A 21,580-nucleotide genomic window follows, 5' to 3' on the forward strand; every position below is an offset into this window, starting at 1 on the left:
AAGAACCTCAAGGAAGAGGCTGCTTCGATAAAAACTCGGGAAGCCGGGAGGAATTACATTAAACGTTTCGGGCACGGGGCAGGCAGGCGGGCGGACGCACCTAGGCCAGCAGCTTGGCCTTCTCGCACAGACGCCGCCGCACCCGGTCCGTGAGCTCGTGGCGCTACCCACGCAGCGCATAGTTCGGGGTCAGGAGGTCCTGCATCATGACCATCAGGGCATCCGTCACCGCCGGCCGCCCCGCTCCCCTCCCTGCTCGGTCCCAGCCGCCGCGTCGCCGGAAGTGCGTGTCGGCCTCGGGGAAGGGGGGCGGGGAACGGATCCCGGCAGCGGGTCCTCGCGGGGCGGCTCCGCGGCTCGGGCCGGGTCTAGTCCCAGGGCCGAAGGCCGGTGGGCGGGCTCACTGGAACTAGCGGCGGGGGGAAGTGCGAACCCGGAGCCCCGAAGCCCGCGGGCGGGAGCGGAAGGAGGAAATCCGGAGGAGACGGGCGCCGCGCTCGGCGGAGGAATCTGAGTGCTTGGAAGCGCGCTTGAGCCTCGCGCCGCTCCCTCCGCGGGATGGGCGCGCAGGTGCTTAAAGGGAAAGCGGCCGGCCTGGCCGCCGCACACAAGTTGGCTGGCTGCGGTCTCCCCCCCGCTCATCGCCAAGATAGTATAGTCCTAATGTTTCCTGAGCGTGTTCCGCGTTCCCGGTTCTTCACGTGTCCGGCTCAAAGCTTGACGGCTACGGGGAGGGGGTTCTCCGTACCTCCAGAAGAGACTACACGGGGGGCGGGACTGGACGAGGAGCATCCGTCTCTTTCCTATGGAGTTTCTTCTGTGCGAGGCGCCGTACAGAATCCCATCCAATCCTCCGGACTCTGTTAACCCCCTGCTGTTTTTCCTGGAAGCCCAAAGGCAGCTCGGGGAGAACACAGATTTTACTCCGCCTACAAAATGGGTGGAACACTGGGAAGAATGTTTCCTGAGTGCCAGGTCTTTGGACGCGAACTTAACCTTCAGGTGGTGGGCAGGGTTCGTAGATGGGAAAGGACCACGTTTAGGTTAATGCTGTATATATTTATGGCAATGAAGGGAAAGTATACCATCTGTTTCAATTCAGCCACCATCTACAGTGCTGGTTGTGAGCACTGCCTCCCTCCTGTACTAAGACTCTGCTCTGACCCACCTAAACAGACTCATTTTTTTCCATCCATGTTGATATATATACGAAGTAGAAAAGGCTTCAACTTTGTGTGCGTCTGCAACTAGTAATTTGTTAAACGATCACCAGCTGCATGTTGCCTTACGACGTGGAAAGCTCTGCCAAGAACCACTCTCAGACCCTGGGACCCCAGGTCTTTGTCCTCCTTTATCCAAACGTGAGCCCCTCAAAGATTGACCCTGTGGACCCTCCCTTGCCAGAACCACCAGAGGTGAAATAGGGTCGAAAATTTCGGTAGCGTAGTTCAGGGACTGAGAAAGTTAAATAACGTATCTTAGAGGAAACATTTTTTAAAGAACATGGTTTTTTCCTTTTTTTTTTTTCCTTTTTAAATTTTTAATGTTTATTTTTGAGAGAGCGCAAACAGGGAAGGGGCAGAGAGAGAGAGAGAGAGACACACACAGAAACCGAAGCAGGCTTCAGGCTCTGAGCTGTCAGCACAGACTCCTATGCGAGGCAGGAACTCACCAACCATGAGATCATGACTTGAGCCGAAATCCCACGTTTACCCCACTGAGCCATTAGGGGGCCCCTTAAATTTTTAGAGATGAGAACTAATACTTTATGCCAGAAGCTTCCTCATGTCATTTACGTGGGTATAGTAGGTTTTGATTCTGGCTTTTTAACTGATTTATTTGGTATTTTACTGTTAGAGACTACTTTTTATTAATAAAATAATTTATTTCCTAATGAGACTACAGGCATTGAACTGTGTTAAAATACTTTCAAAAGCAAAAAAAAAAAAAAATCCTTTCAAAAGCAAAATGCTAAACTAGGTGAATTTTAATGTACCTCAAGAAAGAAAAATATATACAACAAAAAAGTTATCAATGGGTGGTAGAACTTTTACTGTATATGTTTTTGTATTTTTGAAGTGACTGTTGATTTTATAATTAAAAAACAATACAATTAATTAAAATAAAGTTAAGGAAATATAATAGAAATGCTTTCCATCGTTGACATGCTAGTTATATAAAGGGAATTTTGGAAACCACAAAGGATGGAAATAGAACTTAATTCGGATTGCATTTCAGATCTCAGGCTTAATCTAGAGAACATGTAGTGTTCTTGTAATCCTTTATAGCTAGAAATTGATTTTTTTTGTTGAGGAAAAAGATAATATGTCATCATATTCACTTCATCTAAAAAAGGAAAGCCATTTACTGAGTCAGTATAATTTACAGAATTTCTCTGGAGCTACAGATAGAATCAAAATGTCATTTAAAGTTTCAGAGCCAAAATGAACTCTTACTTTGACCTCAATATGAGATTTATGAACCCAAATACAAGACTGGGCAATCATGCTGAAAATACTCAGGATGTGCCTGCTATTAACTAATGAAAGCCACATATATTCTTTTCCAAATACCATACATTACAAAATACATTAAAAAACCTACATTGCCAGACATATGATAGATGCTTAATAAATATGTAATGTATATATTTTAAATTTTTTTTTTTTAACGTTTATTTACTTTCGAGACAGAGAGAGACAGAGGATGAATGGGGGAGGGTCAGAGAGGGAGACACAGAATCTGAAGCAGGCTCCAGGCTCCGAGCTGTCAGCACAGAGCCCGACGCGGGGCTCGAACGCACGAGCCACGAGACCATGACCCGAGCCGAAGTCGGACGCCCAACGGACTGAGCCACCCAGGAGCCCCTGTAATGTATATATTTAAGTTATGAAATTTACTAATAAAGCAAACAGTCTTGAATGACTCAGGTTAAGACTTGGATTGTGGAATTTACTGTGTGGTATTCTCCTATCCTGTCTTCCTGAATTAACCAATATCCTGAAGTTTGTTAATCATCCTGACTTTTAAAAATGTGTAGTTTATATTTATCTATACCTATAGATCTATTTTCTTAGCATTGCTTCTTTCTGAACTTATATAAAACTAGTATCAGATTGCTTTAGATTGCTGCACCTTGCTTCACTTATTCAAAATTATGTTTCTAAAATTGCTTCAGGGGTGCCTGGGTGGCTCAGTCAGTTAAGCATCAGACTTTGGCTCAGGTCATGCTCTCGTGGTTCATGAGTTCCAGCCCCACATCGGGCTCTGTGCTGACAGCTCAGAGTCTGGAGCCTGCTTCGGATTCAGTGTCTCCTTCTCCCTCTGCCCCTCCCCAGCTCATACTATCTCTCTCTCAAAAATAAAAATACTTTAAAAAAAATTAAAATTGTGCCATTCATGCATTAGTTTGGCTTTTTATGAACTTTATTTATTTATTTTGAGAGATACAGGGAGAGGGAAGGAGGGGCAGAGAGAGGAAGACAGAGAATCCCAAGCCGGCTCCACTCTGTCAGCAATAAGCCGAAAGTGGCACTCCATCCCACGAGCCTCGAGATCACCACCTGGGTAGAAATCGAGAGTGGGATGCTTAACCGACGGAGCCACCTAGGTGACCGTCGTTTATTTCTCTGGGTTGCTATACAATCTACCGCTGTGTGAATGTACCATCATTCATGTGTGCGTTTTCCTGATACTGGATATTTGAATTGTCTCTAGCTGTTTGCTATTACAAATGATAATATTATTGTGTGTCTCTCCTGGTGCACATGTTAAGAATTGCTGTAGGGTTACAATGAGGTTTAGGAGTGGAATTGCTAGATTAGAGGGCAAGTGGATATTAAACTTTATATGATAATGCTACCTTGCTTTCTAGAATGATTGTACCAGTTATATTTTTACCAACACTTGGTATTTTCAGACCTCTTTGACTTGCCAATCTAGTAGGAGTAAAATAGTGTCTAATTGGTTCTTTGAATTTGCATTCTTTATTTTTGAAATATATTTGAGCAGCTTTTCATATGATTTTTGGCCATTTACGTTTCTTATGTGCCATGCTTGTTTATGCATTTTAGCTATTTGAGAGAGGTTGTTTTCTTTTTTTTTTTTCTTTCTTTCTTTCTTTCTTTCTTTCTTTCTTTCTTTCTTTCTTTCTTTCTTTCTTTCTTTCTCTTCCTTCCTTCCTCCCTCCCTCCCTCCCTCCCTCCCTTCCTCCCTCCCTCCCCTTCCTTCCTTCCTTCCTTTCTTTCAAGTGTAACTGACAGAAATTCTACTGTTATACAAAAATTATAGTGTCAGTTTCGGTACATCACAGTGATTCGATACTTTTTGTATAGTATGAAATGATCCCCATGAAGAGTCTAGTTATTATCCATCACCATGCAAAGTTATGATATTATTGGCTATATTCTTTATGCTGTATATTACATCCCCATGATTATTTTATAACTGGAACTTTGTACCTCTTAATCCCCTTTATCTCTTTCGCCCAATCCCCAAGCCTACCCCCTCCAGTAACCAACAGTTTATTTCCTGTATTTATGAGCCTGTTTCTGTTCTGTTTGTTTTGTCTTTTAGACTCTGTGTTTGAGTGAAATCATATGGTATTTGTCTTTCTCTTTATTACTTATTCACTTGACATAATGCTAAGTCCACCCATGTCATCACAAATGGCAAGATTTCATTTTTTATGACTAATATTTTATATATATATATATGTGTGTATATATATATATATATATATATATATATATATATATCACATAGTTTTTATCCATTCATCTATGGATGGAATCTTAAGTTGCTTCCATATCTTGACTATTGTTAAGTGATGCTGCAGTGGACATAAGGGTGAATATATCTCTTCAAATAGATGCTTTCATTTACTTCGGATAAATACCCAGAAGTGGAGTTCTTGGATTGTCTGGTAGTTCTTTTATTTATTTTATTTTATTTTATTTTTTTTATTTTTAAAGGAATCTCCATACTGTTTTTCAAAGTGGCTGCACAATTTACATTTCTACCAATAGTGCTTGAAAGTTCTCTTTTCTCCACATCCTCACCAACACTTGTTATGTTTTGTTTTTGATAATAGCCAATCTGAAAGATATAAGGTGATATCAAAATCAGCTTTGATTTATATTTCCGTGATGATTTGTGATGTTGAGCATTTTTCAAGTGCCTGTTGGCCATATGTATGTCTTCCTTGGAAAAATGTTTATTCAAGTTCTCTGCCCATTTTAAATCAGATTGTTTGTTTTTTTTTTTTTTTCAACGTTTTTTAATTTATTTTTGGGACAGAGAGAGACAGAGCATGAACGGGGGAGGGGCAGAGAGAGAGGGAGACACAGAATAGGAAACAGGCTCCAGGCTCTGAGCCATCAGCCCAGAGCCTGACGCGGGGCTCGAACTCACGGACCGCGAGATCGTGACCTGGCTGAAGTCGGACGCTTAACCGACTGCGCCACCCAGGCGCCCCCAGATTGTTTGTTTTTGATGTTAGGTTGTGTGAGTTCTTCACGTATTTGGATATTAACCCCTTATCTGATGAATGATTTGCAAGTATCTTCTCCCATTTAGCAGGTTGCCTTTTTGTTTTGTTGATTGTTTTCTTTGCTGTGCAAAAGCTTTTTTAAAATTTTTAAAAAATGTTTTTAATTATTTTTGAGAGAGAGGGGGAGGGAGGAAGAGAGGGAGACAGAATCTGAAGCAGGCTCCAGGCTTCAAGCTGTCAGCACAGAGCCCAATGTGGGGCTGGAACTCACGAGCTGTGAGATCGTGATCTCAGCCGAAGTCGGATGCTCAACCAACTGAGCCACCCAGGTGCCCCACTGTGCAGAGGCTTTTTATTCTGGTGTAGTCCCAATTGTTTATTTTTGCTTTTGTTTCCCTTGCCTGAAGAGACATCTCCATATATATGTTGCTAAGGCCAATGTCTATGAGATTACTGCTTAGGTTTTTCCTTTAGGACCTTCAGGTCTCACATTTAGTTTTTTTAATCCATCTTGAGTTTATTTTTTGTGTATGGTATAAGATAGTGGTCCAGTTTCATTCTTTTGCATATTGCTGTCTGGTTTTCCCAGCACCATTTGTTGAAGTGACTTTTCTCCCCATTGTATATTCTTTCCTCCTTTGTCATAGATTAATCGATCATATGAATGTGGGTTATTTTTGGGCTCTCTACTCTGTTCCGTTGATCTATGTGTCTACTTTTGTGCTAGTGCCATGCTGTTTTATTTACTACAGCTTTGTATTATATCTTAAAATCTGGGATTATGAAACCCCCAGCTTTGTTTTCCTTTCTCAAGATTGCTTTGGCTATTCAAGGCCTTTTGTAGTTCCATACAAGTTTTAGGATTCTGTTTCTAGTTCTGTGAAAAATGCTCTTGGCATTTTGATAGGGATGACATTGAATCTGTAGATTGTTTTGGGGACTATGACATTTTAACAATATCAGTTCTTCCAATCCATGAGCATGGTGTAGCTTTTCTTTTATGGTTTTGCATGTTATTGTAAATTGAATTTTTTTCTCAACTTTCTTTTTGGGCTATTCATTCCTAGTGTATGGAAATACAACTGATTCCTGTATCCTTCAGCTCTGCTAAATCAATTGCTATTTGATAAGTTGTAGTAGTTTTTCTTTGGATTCTTTGGAGTTTTTTATATAGAGGATCGTGTCATCAGCAAAGGCTGGTACTTTTACTTTTCAATTTGTATGCTTTTATTTCTTTGTCTTGCCTAATTTCTCTGGCTAGAACTTCCAGTACAATGCTGAGGAAGTGGCAAAAACAGGCATCCTTATTTTGCCCCTGATTTTTGAGTGAAAACTTTAGTCTTTCACCATTAAATATGATGATTGTTGTGGTTTTTCCATATAAAGCTGTCCTTTATCAGTTTAAGGAAGTTTCCTTGTTTTCCTAGTGTTATGCCCAGAATTCGTGATCCCCAAAGACCACTAGGGAGCCGAGTCCGATGCAAAAGCAAAGAGCCTTTATTCGAGCTAGCTCGAGCTCAATCCCCTACCTGCACCGACGCAGCGGTGAGATACCAGGGAAAGAGAGCGAGTTTCAAAAGGACAAAGGTTTTATTGGGGCCTAGGGGCAGTTGGTGAGGTAATGGCTGTGGCCTCAGCCGATTGGCTGGGGAAGGGTCCTGGGGAAGGGTCCGAGTCCAGTTAGGCAGGTGAGGGGGGGTTACTCAAGGGGAGGAGGTGTGGTCAAGGTGAAGGACACAGAACAAGATGGAGTCGGCTGGCGTAGGCCCGCCCTTTCATTCCCCCCTTGTCATGTAGCTTAGGGACCCAATCATGGGACCGGCTGCATTTATGGTGACAAGGGGAACAGAGTTTGGAGGTTTACGCAAAGTTCTGGGAACCAAGTGTCCCTGGGTGGCTCTGGGACGTCTGATTAAGTATTGTCCCCGAGCTGGTGTCTATGATCTGCCAGGTGATGTTTTGGGGGGCGTGGGGACTCCCGGCAGCATGAGCAATGACAAGCAGAGTTAACAGAGTTACCAATATTAGGTAGGTCAAATGCGCTGTAGCTTGAGCTTGAGTGGGTTGTGTTGGTCCCGACTGATGGCCCATCGCGTGACAACGTCCTTCCGGATCGAGGAGGGGTCCGCTGGCTGAGCGTGGGTGTGATGGACCCAGGTCGCGATGCCGTCTACCTTGAGAGCGGTGGGGGTTGTCAACACCACGATGTAGGGTCCCTTCCAGCGCGGCTCGAGAGTCTCTCAGTGGTGCCTCTTGACGTAGACCCAGTCTCCCGGCCTGTACTGATGAGGTGTCGGGATCGGGCCAGCCTCGTAGATGGCACGGAGGTGCGGCCAAATGTCCTCGTGCACCCTCTGGAGCCCGCTCAAGGAAAGAAAAAGTTCTTGATTTTTAAACTCAGCAATAAGTTCAGCTCGAAGGCTGGGAATAACAGGGGGTGGCCTGCCAAACATGATCTCGTAGGGAGTAAAACCCAGAGTGTAAGGAGTGTTTCTAACCAGGTAAAGGGCGTACGGTAGGAGAGTCACCCAGTCCCCGCCAGTCTCCATGGTTAATTTGGTAAGGGTCTCTTTTAGGGTTCTATTCATTCTTTCTACCTGTCCTGAGCTCTGGGGCCTATAAGCACAATGTAATTTCCAGTTTGCCCCCACCGCCTTGGCTACTGCCTGTGTTACCTGCGAGATAAAAGCTGGTCCATTGTCTGATCCTACCATGGCAGGAAAACCATACCTGAGTAAGATGTCTTCTAGTAGCTTCTTAGCCACCGTCTGAGCCGTTTCATGCTTGGTTGGGTAGGCCTCCACCCAGCCAGAGAAGGTGTCTGTAAATACCAGGTCCTTGTGTAGAGCCTCGTCGAAGATGGTGGGTGAATTTTTGAATCCCTGAGGTAGCCGTGTCCAGGTGAGTTGCCCACTGTAGCCCTCCTCCGGATCATGCCACTCAAAGGCGAACAAGGGTTGGTTCTGGGGTGCCAACGGCAGACTGAAGAAGGCGTCCTTTAAATCTAGTACAGTATACCAGACCCTGGAGGGCGCCAAGGAGCTCAAGAGAGTATATGGGTTGGGAACAGTTGGGTGTATGTCCACGACCCTCTTATTTACTTCCCGGAGGTCTTGTACTGGTCGGTAGTCATTTGTGTGAGGCTTTTTGACCGGCAGTAAGGGGGTGTTCCAGGCAGACTGGCAAGGAACTAGTACCCCTAGGCTTCGTAGTCTCCGGATGTGTGGCTGGATCCCCTTCCAGGCCTCCTGAGACATGGGGTATTGTTTGATCCTTACCGGACTCTCTCCTGGCTTGAGCTCTACCAGGACTGGGGTCCTGTGAGCGGCTAGTCCCATCCCCCCGTCTCTGCCCAAACCGAGGGGAATTCTTGTAGCCATCTGTCTATATTATTGTCTCTCGGGAGCACCTCCTGGTGGAGGAGGTATTCATCCTCCAGTTTCATGGTCAGGACCTGGATGGGGTGGCCCTTGCCATCGGTGACCTGAGGCCCCCCTTGTCTGAAAGTTATCTGAGCTCCAATCTTGGTCAGTAAGTCCCGTCCTAACAGTGGGTAGGGGCATTCTGGTATTACCATAAAGGAGTGGGATACCCGACCCGTTCCCAAATCTACTGTTCTTCGGGTAGTCCATGAATACTGGCTCATACCAGTTGCCCCTTGTACCCAGGACTTCTTGCTGGCTAGTTTTCCTTGTGGGGTGCGGAGGACCGAATGTTGTGCTCCGGTGTCGACAAGGAAGTCAATAGGGGTCCCCTCCACTTTAAGAGTTACCCTGGGTTCGGGGAGAGGGTCTGAACCCTGACTCCCCTAATCACTTAGTTCATCCAGCTCTAGGACTTTTACTCGATCAGTCTTGCTTCCCTTCCCGCCAGCTCTTTTTGGACAATCTCGGGCCCAATGCCCTATCTCCTTGCAGTATGTGCACTGATCCTTCTGCAGCCTCTGCTTCCCCCCCTTGGTGCTTTTACCTTTTCTTGTGTCGTCTGCCAGCTGCCGGAGACGGCGGTCTCGTTCCTCGGGGAAGTCAGCAGTGGTAGCTAGTAGTATTCTGGCCAGGTCTCGAGTCTGCTTACTGCTGGCAGCCGCCATGGCGCGAGCCTGCTTGTCCTCAGGAGGCTCCCGGTTATTGTATATCTTTTCAGCTACCACCAGTAAGTCCTGCAGACTTTTTTTCTCCTAGTCTATCTATTTTCTGTAATTTTCTCCTAATGTCTTTGGCCGATTGGTTTACAAAGGCCATGATAACAGCTGCCTTGCTTTCCGGAGCCTCTGGATCCATGGGGGTATAGGTACGGAATGCCTCCATGATCCGTTCTAAAAAGGCAGCCGGAGATCCATCTTTTCCCTGTTGTACATTTCCTACCTTGGCCAAATTGGTTGGCTTTCTAGCAGCCATTCGGAGACCCCCCCATTAGAGTCTGGCGGTAGACCCGGAGCCTCTCCTTACCTTCTGCCGTGTTGAAATCCCACTGGGGCCGAGTTAAGGGGAAGGAGGCATCTATCTGAGCCTGGTTGGTGGTGGGATTCCCGTCTGCGCCTGGAACTAGTTTTTGGGCCCCACTGAGGATTCTTTCTCTTTCTTCAGTCGTGAACAGGACCTGCAAAAGCTGCTGGCAATCATCCCACGTGGGCTGATGGGTAAAAAGAACAGAGTCTAATAAATCAATAAGCCCTGCCGGTTTCTCGGAAAACTTAGGATTCTGAGCTTTCCAATTGTAGAGGTCACTAGTGGCGAAAGGCCAATAGTGATGGGGCTGATTCCCCTCCACGTCTGGGGGTCCGGTGGCTCGCAGGGGCAGAATAGTGGAGTCGGTGGTGGAGGCGGATTGCCCCCTCTGAGCCCTTTGTCTGGTAAAGGGCGGGCTTCCCCCTGGAGCGTTTCCGCCTCCCGCTCTCGGAACAGCGTCTGCCTCCCCCGGAGGGGGAGGATTGTGTTCTTCCGGCATCCTAGAGGGGTTATACGGGGGAGGAAAAATTAATTCTTCTTCAGTACCCCTCTGTAGGACAGGGTAGAGGGGTGCTGAAGGCTGGGTAAGACTTTTCCTCTTCTCTGTCTCCTGCAAAGCAAGAATGGGTTTTGGCTCCGGAGGGAGCAGGGTTAGGAAGGGCTTAAGCCAAGAGCGTGGGTCTTCTACAAGGTCCTCCCAAGTGATAATGTAAGGGAGCTGATCAAGATGGCCCGTCTTCTTAGGCCGAGAGATGATACTCCTGACTCGGTGGATGGTAGGGAGGTCGAAGGTCCCCTCTGGTGGCCATCCGACATTGAAAGTTGGCCACTCGCTAGAACAAAAAAACTGCAACCGACCCTTTCGGACTTCCACACTGAGGTTGTTAGCTCTTCCCCTCACATCCTTAAAGTGATCAATCATAATAGAGGAGTAGTCTGAGTCTGTCCCATAACGTCCGTCCAGTAAGTCCACAGAACAAAACAGAGAAACACAAAAACAGACAAACAGAGGGCCCCTAGAAAGTCTTCCAACTCCATGGAAGCAAAACTGCAAGCTAGCTTAGACCTTTGAGGGGATTCCATGTCCCTCCAAAACCAATGAGGGGATTCCACGTCCCTCCAAAACCGATGAGGGGATTCCACGTCCCTCCAAAGACGACGGCCTCACGCCGACCAGCGGGAGCGACCTGCCTCGTCTCCGACCTTTGAGGGGATTCCACGTCCCTCCAGAAGGGAGAATCGGAACGTCTTCCGAAACTCCCGGCCCGTGGTCCTCCAGTGCGTCCACTTAGACCGCGTCGGGCACTACCAGAATTCCAGAAATGAGCTCACACAGAAAAGACAGAACAAACAGACACTAACCGTGGCCAGTCAGGCTCTCCGGGTCGGGGGTCCCTCGGGGTTCTTGGGGATCCCGGACGAGCCCCCAAATGTTATGCCCAGAATTCGTGATCCCCAAAGACCACTAGGGAGCCGAGTCCGATGCAAAAGCAAAGAGCCTTTATTCGAGCTAGCTCGAGCTCAATCCCCTACCTGCACCGACGCAGCGGTGAGATACCAGGGAAAGAGAGCGAGTTTCAAAAGGACAAAGGTTTTATTGGGGCCTAGGGGCAGTTGGTGAGGTAATGGCTGTGGCCTCAGCCGATTGGCTGGGGAAGGGTCCTGGGGAAGGGTCCGAGTCCAGTTAGGCAGGTGAGGGGGGGTTACTCAAGGGGAGGAGGTGTGGTCAAGGTGAAGGACACAGAACAAGATGGAGTCGGCTGGCGTAGGCCCGCCCTTTCACTAGTGTGTTATGTGTTTTTTTTAAATCATTAAAACCTGTTAGATTTTGTCAAATGCTTTTTTTTCTTTAACACTTTTCGAGAGAATGTGAGCATGAGAGAGGGACAGAAGGAGAGAGCGAGAGCGAGAGAGAGAGAGAGAAAGAGAGAGAGAGAACCTTAAGAAGGCTCCACTCCCAAGGCAGAGCCCCATGTGGGGTTTGATCCCACAGCCCCAGGATCATGACCTGAGCCAAAACCAAGAGTTGGACACCCAACCGACTGAGCCACCCAGGTGCCCCTGTCAAATGCTTTTTCTGCACCAGTTGAAGTGATCATGTGTTTTTTTCCCCCTTCATTGTATTAATGTGGTATATAGCATTGTTTTTCATATATTGAACCACCTATACATTCTTGGGCTACATCCCACTTGGTCATGATGTATAATTATTTTGATATTCTGCTGGATTTAATGAAATAGTCTTTTTTTCTGAGGATTTTTATATGTATATTCATAGGGGACATTTCTTGAAGGGCTTTTGGTAATAGGGTAAAATTGGGCTCATAGAATAAGTTAAGGAGTGTTCCCTTCTGTTCTTTTTTTGGAAGAGTTTGATGGGTATTGGTTTTAATTCTTTTTTAAATGTTTGGTAGAATTCACAAGTGAAGCTATTTGGTCCTGGACTTTTCTATGTTGGAGGATTTTTTTCTTTTCCTTTTTTTTCAAATCACTGATTTAATGTCTTTACTTGTTAAAGGTCTATTCAGATTTTCTATTCCTTCTTGAGTCAGTTTTGGTAACTGTATGTTTCTAGGACTTTGTGTAGTTCATCTAGGTTATCTAGTTTATTAGTGGACAGTTACAGTATTTTATTTTTAATTTTTTTATTTCTGTAGAATTGGTTGTAATGTCCCATTTTAATTTCTGATTTTAATTATTTCCATCTTCTCTTTTTTCTTTCTTTGTCAATCTAGTTAAGGTTTGTCAATTTTATTGATTTTTTCCCCCCTAAGAACTACCATATTATTTCCTTCTCTTGTTTTTCTATTCTCTATTTCCTTTATTTCTGCTCTAATTTTCATTATATCCTTCCTTCTGTTCACTTTGGGTTTAATTTACTCTCCTTTTTCTAATTTCTTAAAGTGTGTTATGGTCTGAATTGTGTCCCCTCAAAATTCATATGTTGAAGACCTAAACCTGAATGTGGCTGTATTTGATAATAAGGCATTTAGGGAGGTGATTAACATTTAATGACGTCATAAGTATTGTTACCTTTCTCTGGAGAACCCTGACTAATACTTTCTTCTTTTATTCATTTCTAAATCTTCAATCGAGGGTATATTCATGGATGTATTCTTACAGGAAAATATCTTTGAAGTGTTTCCTACCAAAAAAAAAATTCCTCATAACAAGAACCAGGATAATAATTTCTTGTGTGTGTATGGTTATACTACCTTCTCAAGATATTTTAAAAGGCTTAAGAAAAAAATACATTGAATGACAGGACATGACTCCTTTGGACAGAGACAATGTTTGAGTAGAGGATGTTAAATTTATTAAAAGGGGTGTGTGTGAAAATTGCCATATTCAGGACTGGCAACTTCGAAATTTGTAGACAAACTGGCAGGCTGAAGATTCCAGTATGAGTTGATGTTGTAGCTCTGAGTCCAAAGGCTGAAAGCTTGGGGCAGAATTTCTATGTTGTGGGCTAGAAGGAAGCAGAATTCTTTCTTTGGCAAACTTTGGACTTTGCTCTTAGGATCATCAACTGATTAAATGAGGCCTACCCACATCACAGAGGGCAATCTGCTCACCTTAAAGCCAGCTGATTTGAAATGTTAATCACATGAAAAAAAAAAATACCTTCACAGCAACGCATAAACTAGCGTTTGACCAAATAACGGTCACCATCGTTTTGCCAAGTTGACGCATAGAATCATCTCTGTAGAAATCTGATCATTTTAGAATAATATTTGAAGATATTCAAAGAGATGGCCAAAACAAAAGTGGCAATTTATGAGAATTCATCTTAATGTGGGTTTTATTTGACTTCTACTTGTATTAGAAAACGAATCAGGAATATTTCCAAACAGCCACTTCCTTTAGGCAAGTAAATGAATAACCATGCCCCTATCTAGTAAGGAGTTAGTCAGAATACATTTGAAACTACCGGAAGCCATTATGACAAAGGCCGCCGCAACTGTCAAATAAAGGGCTGTTTCTGCTGTTGAGGATGCGCCCTTTATCACTTGCTCACTCTCTTTGGGGGATCATTGACAGTGACTCAGACTGTGAATCAGGAAGCAAGATGTGCCCTGATGTCACATTAAAAAGACTTGTGAGACTTACAAACTACAGGGGTTTGATGAATGGATAAACTATGGGATTGAAATAGCATTTTTAAATGAGTATATTTTTCTTGCAGATGTCCTTGGGAGACAGTTCTTCTGCTTCCTGGAATTGGCTTTGTTTTGACATGGGCCCCATACTAAGGTAACAGCCTCTTTTGATCATTTGTCAGCACGTCAGGAACCCCAACTACATTCACCAACCTTTTGGATTTGTTAGGGGCATCAAATGAATAATGCATGTGAAAGCATGCTGAAAGGGATCAAACATGAGAAGGTTGATGAGACAGGAGAGACACTGTCTGAAGCAAAGAGATTATAAAATGTGTCAGAATTTATCAGGGGGCACTTGTTGGTTTCAAAGCTTTTACAATATTTCAATGAATTTTGGCATTTTAGGCAGGAGGGATGGTTTTATTGAATTTTAGAGGTTTCTGTATGGGAAGCAAAGCATTAAGGAATTCACTGAATTCAATCTTTACGTAGCAGAGGCAGTCATATGGCTTATACGCCTATGAGTTTAACAAGGGTAAGTCGTCCTTAGAAAGAATTCTAAAAGCAACTATTTTAGTTTATTGTATAGAGTAGCATTCATAAAAAAATTTTGAGAAGTGTTCTCTTCTGATTCCTCTCTTTTTTCTGCATTCCTGTACATTCAGATACTCCCCGTCCTATGCCCTCATCTGTCTTTCCCCTATGCCCTCTCTGTTACATCAGTCTGGACCAAGGCTTCAGTGTCTTGTAGCCCCACATTTTCCAGATCTTTGCTTCTTGCTTCCTTCTGATCTCTGGACCACTATTTCCAGCTTCTCAGAAGTGTCAAAAGAATTTATCTTACCTCTGCATCAGCTTCTGCTTCTGAATCTGTATTTTGGTATCACCATTGTATTAGTTAAGTTAACTAGCTCCCCTAGTTAAGTTAATCTCCAAATCCTAGTGGATTAACGTAACATATGTTTATTTCTCACTAGTGCAAAGTCCAATGAACAGAAAAGGAACATGAGCTCTCCTTTCAGGAACCCAGGCTAACAGAAGTTCTTCTTTTCTTTTCTTTTTCTTTTTTTTTTTTAATGTTTATTTATTTGAGAGAGAGCATTCGAGTGAGTAGGGAAGGGGCAGAGAGAGAGGAAGGGAGAATCCAAAGCAGGCTCCACACTGTCAGTGCAAAGCCCAAGAGCCCAACGTGGGACTTGATCTCACCACTGTGAGATCATGACCCAAGCTGAAATCGAGAGTTGGATGCTTAACTGACTGAGCAGCCAGGTGCCCCCAGAAGCTCTTCTTTCCATCATCCCCACACTGACATCTAGCTGATGGGAGAAGAGAATGGAAGAAAGGCCAGGCGAGATTTTTATTGATTAAGACAAAATGGTGCTCATCATCTCCACTCACACTCCTTTGACCAAAATCCAGTCACACCTAACTGTGTGGGAGGCTCTGGTTGTGGGCTCAAAAGTAAGAAGAAATCATTTTAATGGGAATTTAAGAGCATCTTTCATAACATCTTCCCATTAAAATTAAAAACCGTCTCATCTTTAAGTTTCCCTTCTTTTGTAGCCATCAAATTCAGTAAGTAAATTCTACTCCACGTGATCTGTCTTCTCTTTTTAATTTTCACTGTCACTATCCTATTCTGGACCTTGATCATTTCTTCTTGATACTTTGGAACAGTTTTCAAAATAACACTCTTGATTATGATCACTGTAATTCATCCTTCATGTTGCCAAGATTGTCTTTCTGTGACACCAAACTAATGATGTCACTCCAATGCTTAAATATGCTTCAAGAGGCTCAGGAGAAAATATAAACTCTGATAAGGGATCATTCCGTTTTCATGCCTCATCCTCTGTGTGGTGAGCATTTACTTCTATACTCATTGCCTTTCTCTGGGGTCCCTACTCCCTAGAAGAAGAAACTAGTTACTTCTTCCTCAGTGATACTACATATCTCCAGAATAACAGGTCACACATTCTCAACAGATTTTAAACTTCACAAGGGCTTGCTGTCTGCTGTGCTTCAAGGGCCAACAAATCTTGTCACTTAATAAGCATTCAATAACCACTGAATGAATTGATTGTAGTTTTTTGTGTACATTCTGTCTGCCTACTGGTTTATATAAAAATTAAAGATGAAGATTATGCCTACTAATTTCTGAATTCTTTATGCCTGGCACATGGTTCGTACTATATAATTGTTACTGAATCGAGTAAAACAGGTCATAGGACACATGAGACGAACTTAATGAGGATGGTCGACTTAAGATGTAGTAAGAAATTCTGAAGAAAGAAAGCATTAGACATATACATGCAAATAATGCTGTTATTTATTTATGAAAAAAACATTTATGACTGCCAATTATGTGTCAAGATTGTCTTAGGTGCTAGGGATATGACAATGAATAAAAACAGATACAATTGCTGCTATTCTGGAGATTGTGACCTATGATTAGAGAAAACTGGGGCAAGCGTACTGAAAGAAAATTAGTATTGAGAGCCCATGACAAGGGACCAACTTATACCGTGGAGTCAGAGAAGTGGGCCTTGAAGAAAAGGAATTTAAGGTGAGATCTGAAGCACATGAAAGTATTAACTAGGTTGAAGGGAGGGAATGGGGGCTTTCACACAGGCAACAGGCAAAGTCTCTGTTAAAGTAAGTGTGGTATGTTTGAAGATTCAAAAAAATCCCAGCGTGTCTAGAGCACAGAGAGTGAGGGGGAGAGCAGTGCAAGGTAGGGCTGGAGAAAAAGGCAGGGACTAGACAGTGGGCCATGTTCCAAGTTTTGGTCTTCATCCTAAGAGCAATAGAAAGCCTCTGAAGCGCTAATTAACGGGGGACAGGATTACTTAGTTGTTTTGAAAAGATGACTCTGATTGTAGCTGGGATCAGAGAAGACTAGACGTGGGAAGACCAGTTAAAAGGCTACTGCAGGCATCCTAGCAAGGGATGAAGGTAGCTTGGATTAGGAGAGTAGCAGGAGACAGGAGAGAAGTGGACAGCTTTGGGAGTTCCATAAAGGGTCACACAGACAAGATGTAGTGATGGATTGCATGCAGTGAAGGAACAGCTTTACGTTTTCATTTACTAAGTTAGGGAATATTATTATTTTTTTTCAACGTTTATTTATTTTTGGGACAGAGAGAGACAGAGCATGAACGGGGGAGGGGCAGAGAGAGGGGGAGACACAGAATCGGAAACAGGCTCCAGGCTCTGAGCCATCAGCCCAGAGCCTGACGCGGGGCTCGAACTCACGGACCGCGAGATCGTGACCTGGCTGAAGTCGGACGCTTAACCGACTGCGCCACCCAGGCGCCCCTACTAAGTTAGGGAATATTAGAAGAGGATAGTTTCATGGTGGAGTCTGCCACTGTGGAGGCTGCCATCACCAATAACCAGAACCATCCTTAGTCTCAGTTTCAATTACCCTCTTACACCAGTTCTAATGTTTCCAGCACACTCTCTCTAATTCCTTTACTCCAATGTTGTTTTTTTCCCCGCCAGAACCTATAATACATTGATCTCTCCCGTTTCACCACAAGCCCACTTAACATTCAATTCTCCTCCTTCTGTTCCTCACCTACCCTCAGGCTAGAGAAAAACTCAAAACCATGCTGAATGGGCTCAAGTTAGGTGATCACTAACATCAAATGCGGCCATCATGCTGCCTGGAAATCATACTGGCTTTCACTAGAACTCAGTCTCCAGCTCTCCTTGATGACTGTTTCATACCGACCACACCCAAATCTTTCTTCTGCAGTCGTCACTCTAAGCTGAGGAGCTTGCATCCATTGCACTGAGAACCACGCAATCAAAAGAGAACTTCCACAAACTCCTTCCACTACATCTCCCCACCTGCAGGTGTCTGTATTCATTTATGTCATCTTTCCTTCTCTTACTCTAGATGAACTATACTTACTCCTGGCATAGGCCAATTTCCTCACCTGTAGTCCCATTTCCTCTTAGGATGGGACTACTCAAGGGCAAGGGCAATATGCCGCCAACTCTCCCCACCCCTTCCCTGCCTCATCTCTTCTCTCCTTGACCGAAATCTTCTCTAGATCTCACTTTTCTCCCCAGCTAATGTCCCTTGCCTTCCCTTAACGGGGAAGCTCCTCAAAAGTTGTTTGTATTCACTGTCTCTGTTTTGTCTCCTCCAATTCTCTCTTGAACCACTACAATCAGACTTTCATACTTGCTACTTTACTTATCCTGAATGTATCAAGGTCACTGCGACCTCTATGTCATTTTTCAATCCTTGTTTGACCTGTTGGTAGCATTTGGTATAGGGGATCACTCTTTCCAACTTGAAACTCTTTCTCTTGGTTTTCAGGTATCACACTCTCTTGGTTTTACACCCATTTCTCTGGATGCTACTCCTTGTTTCCTTTGCTGGTTCCTCCTCAGCTCCCTGAGTTCTAAATATTGAGAGCCTATATCTCATTTCTTGGACCTCTTTTCTCTTTCCTTCTTTAGTGATCTTATCCAGGCTTATGGATTTAAATACCATCTATGGAACTGAAGACTCCCCAGTTTTTCTCTTCAGCCTAGACCTCTCCTTGAACTCTAGACTTGCATATCCAACTGGCTACTTGAGAACTCCTCTTGGATATCTAATATGTGTCTCAAATTTAACATGTCCCAAAATGAGTTTCTGCTCCTCGTTTCTGAACTTGCTATTTCTGAAATCATCTCCAACTGAGTAAATGGAAACTTCATTTTTCCAGTTGCCCTGGCCAAAAACCTGGGGATTATCCTTGACTCCCCTCTTTTCTTCTCAAGCCCTGTATCTAATCCATCAGCAAATTCTGTTGACTCCATCTTCACAATACGTACAGAATCTGACCACTTTTGACAACCTTACCTGCTCATGCTTTGATCGAAACCAGCTGGATTATTGCAGTAGCCTCCTAACCAGGCTCCCTGCTTCTGCCTTCACTCCCCATCTGGTCAGCTCTCACCCCTGCCCAAAGCCAGAGTGGTACTTCTAAAACGTAAGTCAGATCATATCATTTTCTCTGCTTAAACGCCTCCAATAGATTCTCATTTTACTGAGTGTAAGAGCCAAATTCTTTACTTATGCCTGAAGGCCCTATGTGATATAAACTTGTTAACATTATGATTTTACCTCCTGCTTTCTCCCTTATTCGTTCAGCCTCACATATGTGGCCTGATAGCTGTTTCCTGAAGACACCATGCCTGTTGCCACTTACAGGACTTTGCACATTTTGTTCCCTTTGCTTATGTGTCCACTCTGACTCCTTTCTCAATGCCTTTAGAAAAGTCTTTTTTCAAATGTCACCTTCTCAGTGAAGCTTAACCTGATCACACTATTTAAAATTTCCAACTTCCTCCCAACACTCCCTATTCCCTTCTCCAACTTAATTTTTCTCCATAGCATTCATCCTGGTGAAAACAATGTATTTTCATATAGTTTTGCTTTCATTGATCTCCCCTCAAATGGAATGTAAACTCTGAGGACAGGAGCTTTGTCTGTCTCGTTCATTAATACATCATCAGTTCCTAGAACAGTGCTTGACCTACAATAGATACTCAGTATTTATTAAATAAATGAATTGATAAATTCAAGTGCACGTAGTGAGTAGGCAATTCAGTTTGTGAGTCTGGAGCTCAGAGAAGAGGTCTTCACTGGGGAATAAATTTAGGACTCATTGGCACATATCCAAATTGGCTCTGACCAATTTAGGCAACGTTCCTAATAGTATCTCATCTTTACTTTTAAAAATGGTCTGATTCAAATGATAAATTATATAATTCTCCCAAAAATGCATGATAATTGACATCAGAGGACTGGAGGGGATTGACTGCAGAAAGCCTATAAAGTGAAAACAGAAGAGGAACTAGGAAGAGCCCTTAGATCCCCTAACTTTGAAAGACTCGTAGAGGAGGAAGAGTCTGAAAATAAGATTGGGAAGGAGCAATCAGAGAAGAAGGAGAAAAACCCGAAGAATGCACAAAAGAGAAAAGAGAAAAGAGCAGTTCAAAAGGGAAGAGGGTGGTCAGTAGAGTCAAAATCTACTGAGAAATCAAATAATATAAGGACTGAAAAAATACCTGTTACATCTCGGGAGTCAGTAAAAATCTCAGTAATAGATCTTTCAGTGGAGTGATTAGGGCAGAAGCCAGACTGATGGGATGGTAGGAGGAGAAACGAGGAAACGAAGCTCGAAGATTTTGGTTGTGAATATCAGGAAGAATGAGCGAATTCTGGATTACCCATTTAGCATACTGAGTTTCGTGCCTACAGCTCCTAGCAAAGTAGGAACACCAATACAAGACAGACTTGGAAAGAATGTAGTACTTGATAGTTTGAAGACAAGGAATTAAAGGAGTTACAATTTTAAAAACTCATAATTTTATTGGTTTTCTGTGAGTAATTTTAAAGTTTGCACTACATTTGCACTTCAGTATTTAGGTCCTCTGAACAACGTAATCCGAATACGGTTATAGGTGCCAGTGGGCAAGACATAAAGAAGTATTGTTTTCTATTTTTGTTTGGAAGAGATTGGAACTTGTTGAAATGTTGGTAGAAATGATCCAGATGAGAGTACACTCCACTCCAGAATACTCTGCTGGAGGGGGAAGAGAACATCGGTTGGTGGCATTTCATCTGTGGAGGTGGGAGAGAATTGGATCTGCAGATAGATGAAGGATTGGCTTTACCTCTCTACTGTAACTGCACAGATGAAGAGGAAGGAAAGGCTGAGCACATAGATAGGTGTGTTTGCAGACTTCACTAGGGAGGGAGAGAGCTTTGCTCTCGGAGTGCTTCAGTTGCTCTGAGAAGGAATGAGGGAGGTGTCTGGTGCTTAAAGCGGTTCACAGAGAAAGGAAAGGCTGTTTCAGACCAAGGAAACGCTGTTAAGGGTTCTTTTGAGGTTGGTGATCATGACTCATCAGTGAACAGTTCTTCAGTCGCCTAGGTGATGACAGGAAATAATAGACTTTTTCTTTGATTAAGCGAAGCCCACTGAGAGAAAAGCAGTTTAGAGAGGGCATTATTGTAAGTGACCAAATGGCCACTTTTTTTTTTTTTTTTTGCTATATAATGAGTCAACATACACATGTGAGGAAGTAGGGATCGTTTGGAGAAAAACTCTCTGGAAGACACTTAGTCTGTTTCATTGTATTTCTCCTTCAGGAATGAATGAGATGGAGTAGACCGTGGTTCTTACTGGACTGGGTGGGAATCAAGATACCTGACTCACCGTTTTGGCTTTTGCTGCTGGCTAGCTTCTCTCTCGCTGGGGTCTGTTTTCTCATCAAAAAGCTACAAACAGATGATCTTATTTTCTTTCCACTTCAGAAATCTCTGAGTCTAGATTTGGCTTCCAACTGACAGGCAAGGATGTAAACCACAAACTTCTTTCAGAGTTGGGAGTGTACTTACAGATCACCTGAGTCTGAATTGAATTTGTGTTCCATGACATTGGCATTCAAGGGGATCTGATGAACTTGAAATTCTTTGATGGCCAGAGTTTTGAATCCATTAGGAGATAAGGCAAAGGAATCGGGCA

General features: G+C 43.6%; 1 protein-coding gene across 3 annotated transcripts in view; it reads left to right on the forward strand.

Annotated features, from left to right (window-relative positions):
• The first annotated feature begins 949 nt into the window (after positions 1 to 949).
• Positions 950 to 21,580, forward strand: part of AKAIN1 (A-kinase anchor inhibitor 1) — a 95,211-nt gene continuing 74,580 nt past the window's right edge. Inside the window, exons 1-2 of one of the 3 annotated variants that reach the window (XR_008291635.1) lie at positions 950 to 1,415; positions 14,126 to 14,193. The gene's annotated coding sequence lies outside the window, so the exon portion shown is untranslated. The remainder of the gene's footprint in view (positions 1,416 to 14,125; positions 14,194 to 21,580) is intronic. The other 2 variants (XR_008291636.1, XR_008291634.1) reach the window with 2 other exon arrangements.

This window comes from Acinonyx jubatus, chromosome D3 (genome assembly GCF_027475565.1).
Source record: "Acinonyx jubatus isolate Ajub_Pintada_27869175 chromosome D3, VMU_Ajub_asm_v1.0, whole genome shotgun sequence".
Lineage (NCBI taxonomy): Eukaryota > Metazoa > Chordata > Mammalia > Carnivora > Felidae > Acinonyx > Acinonyx jubatus.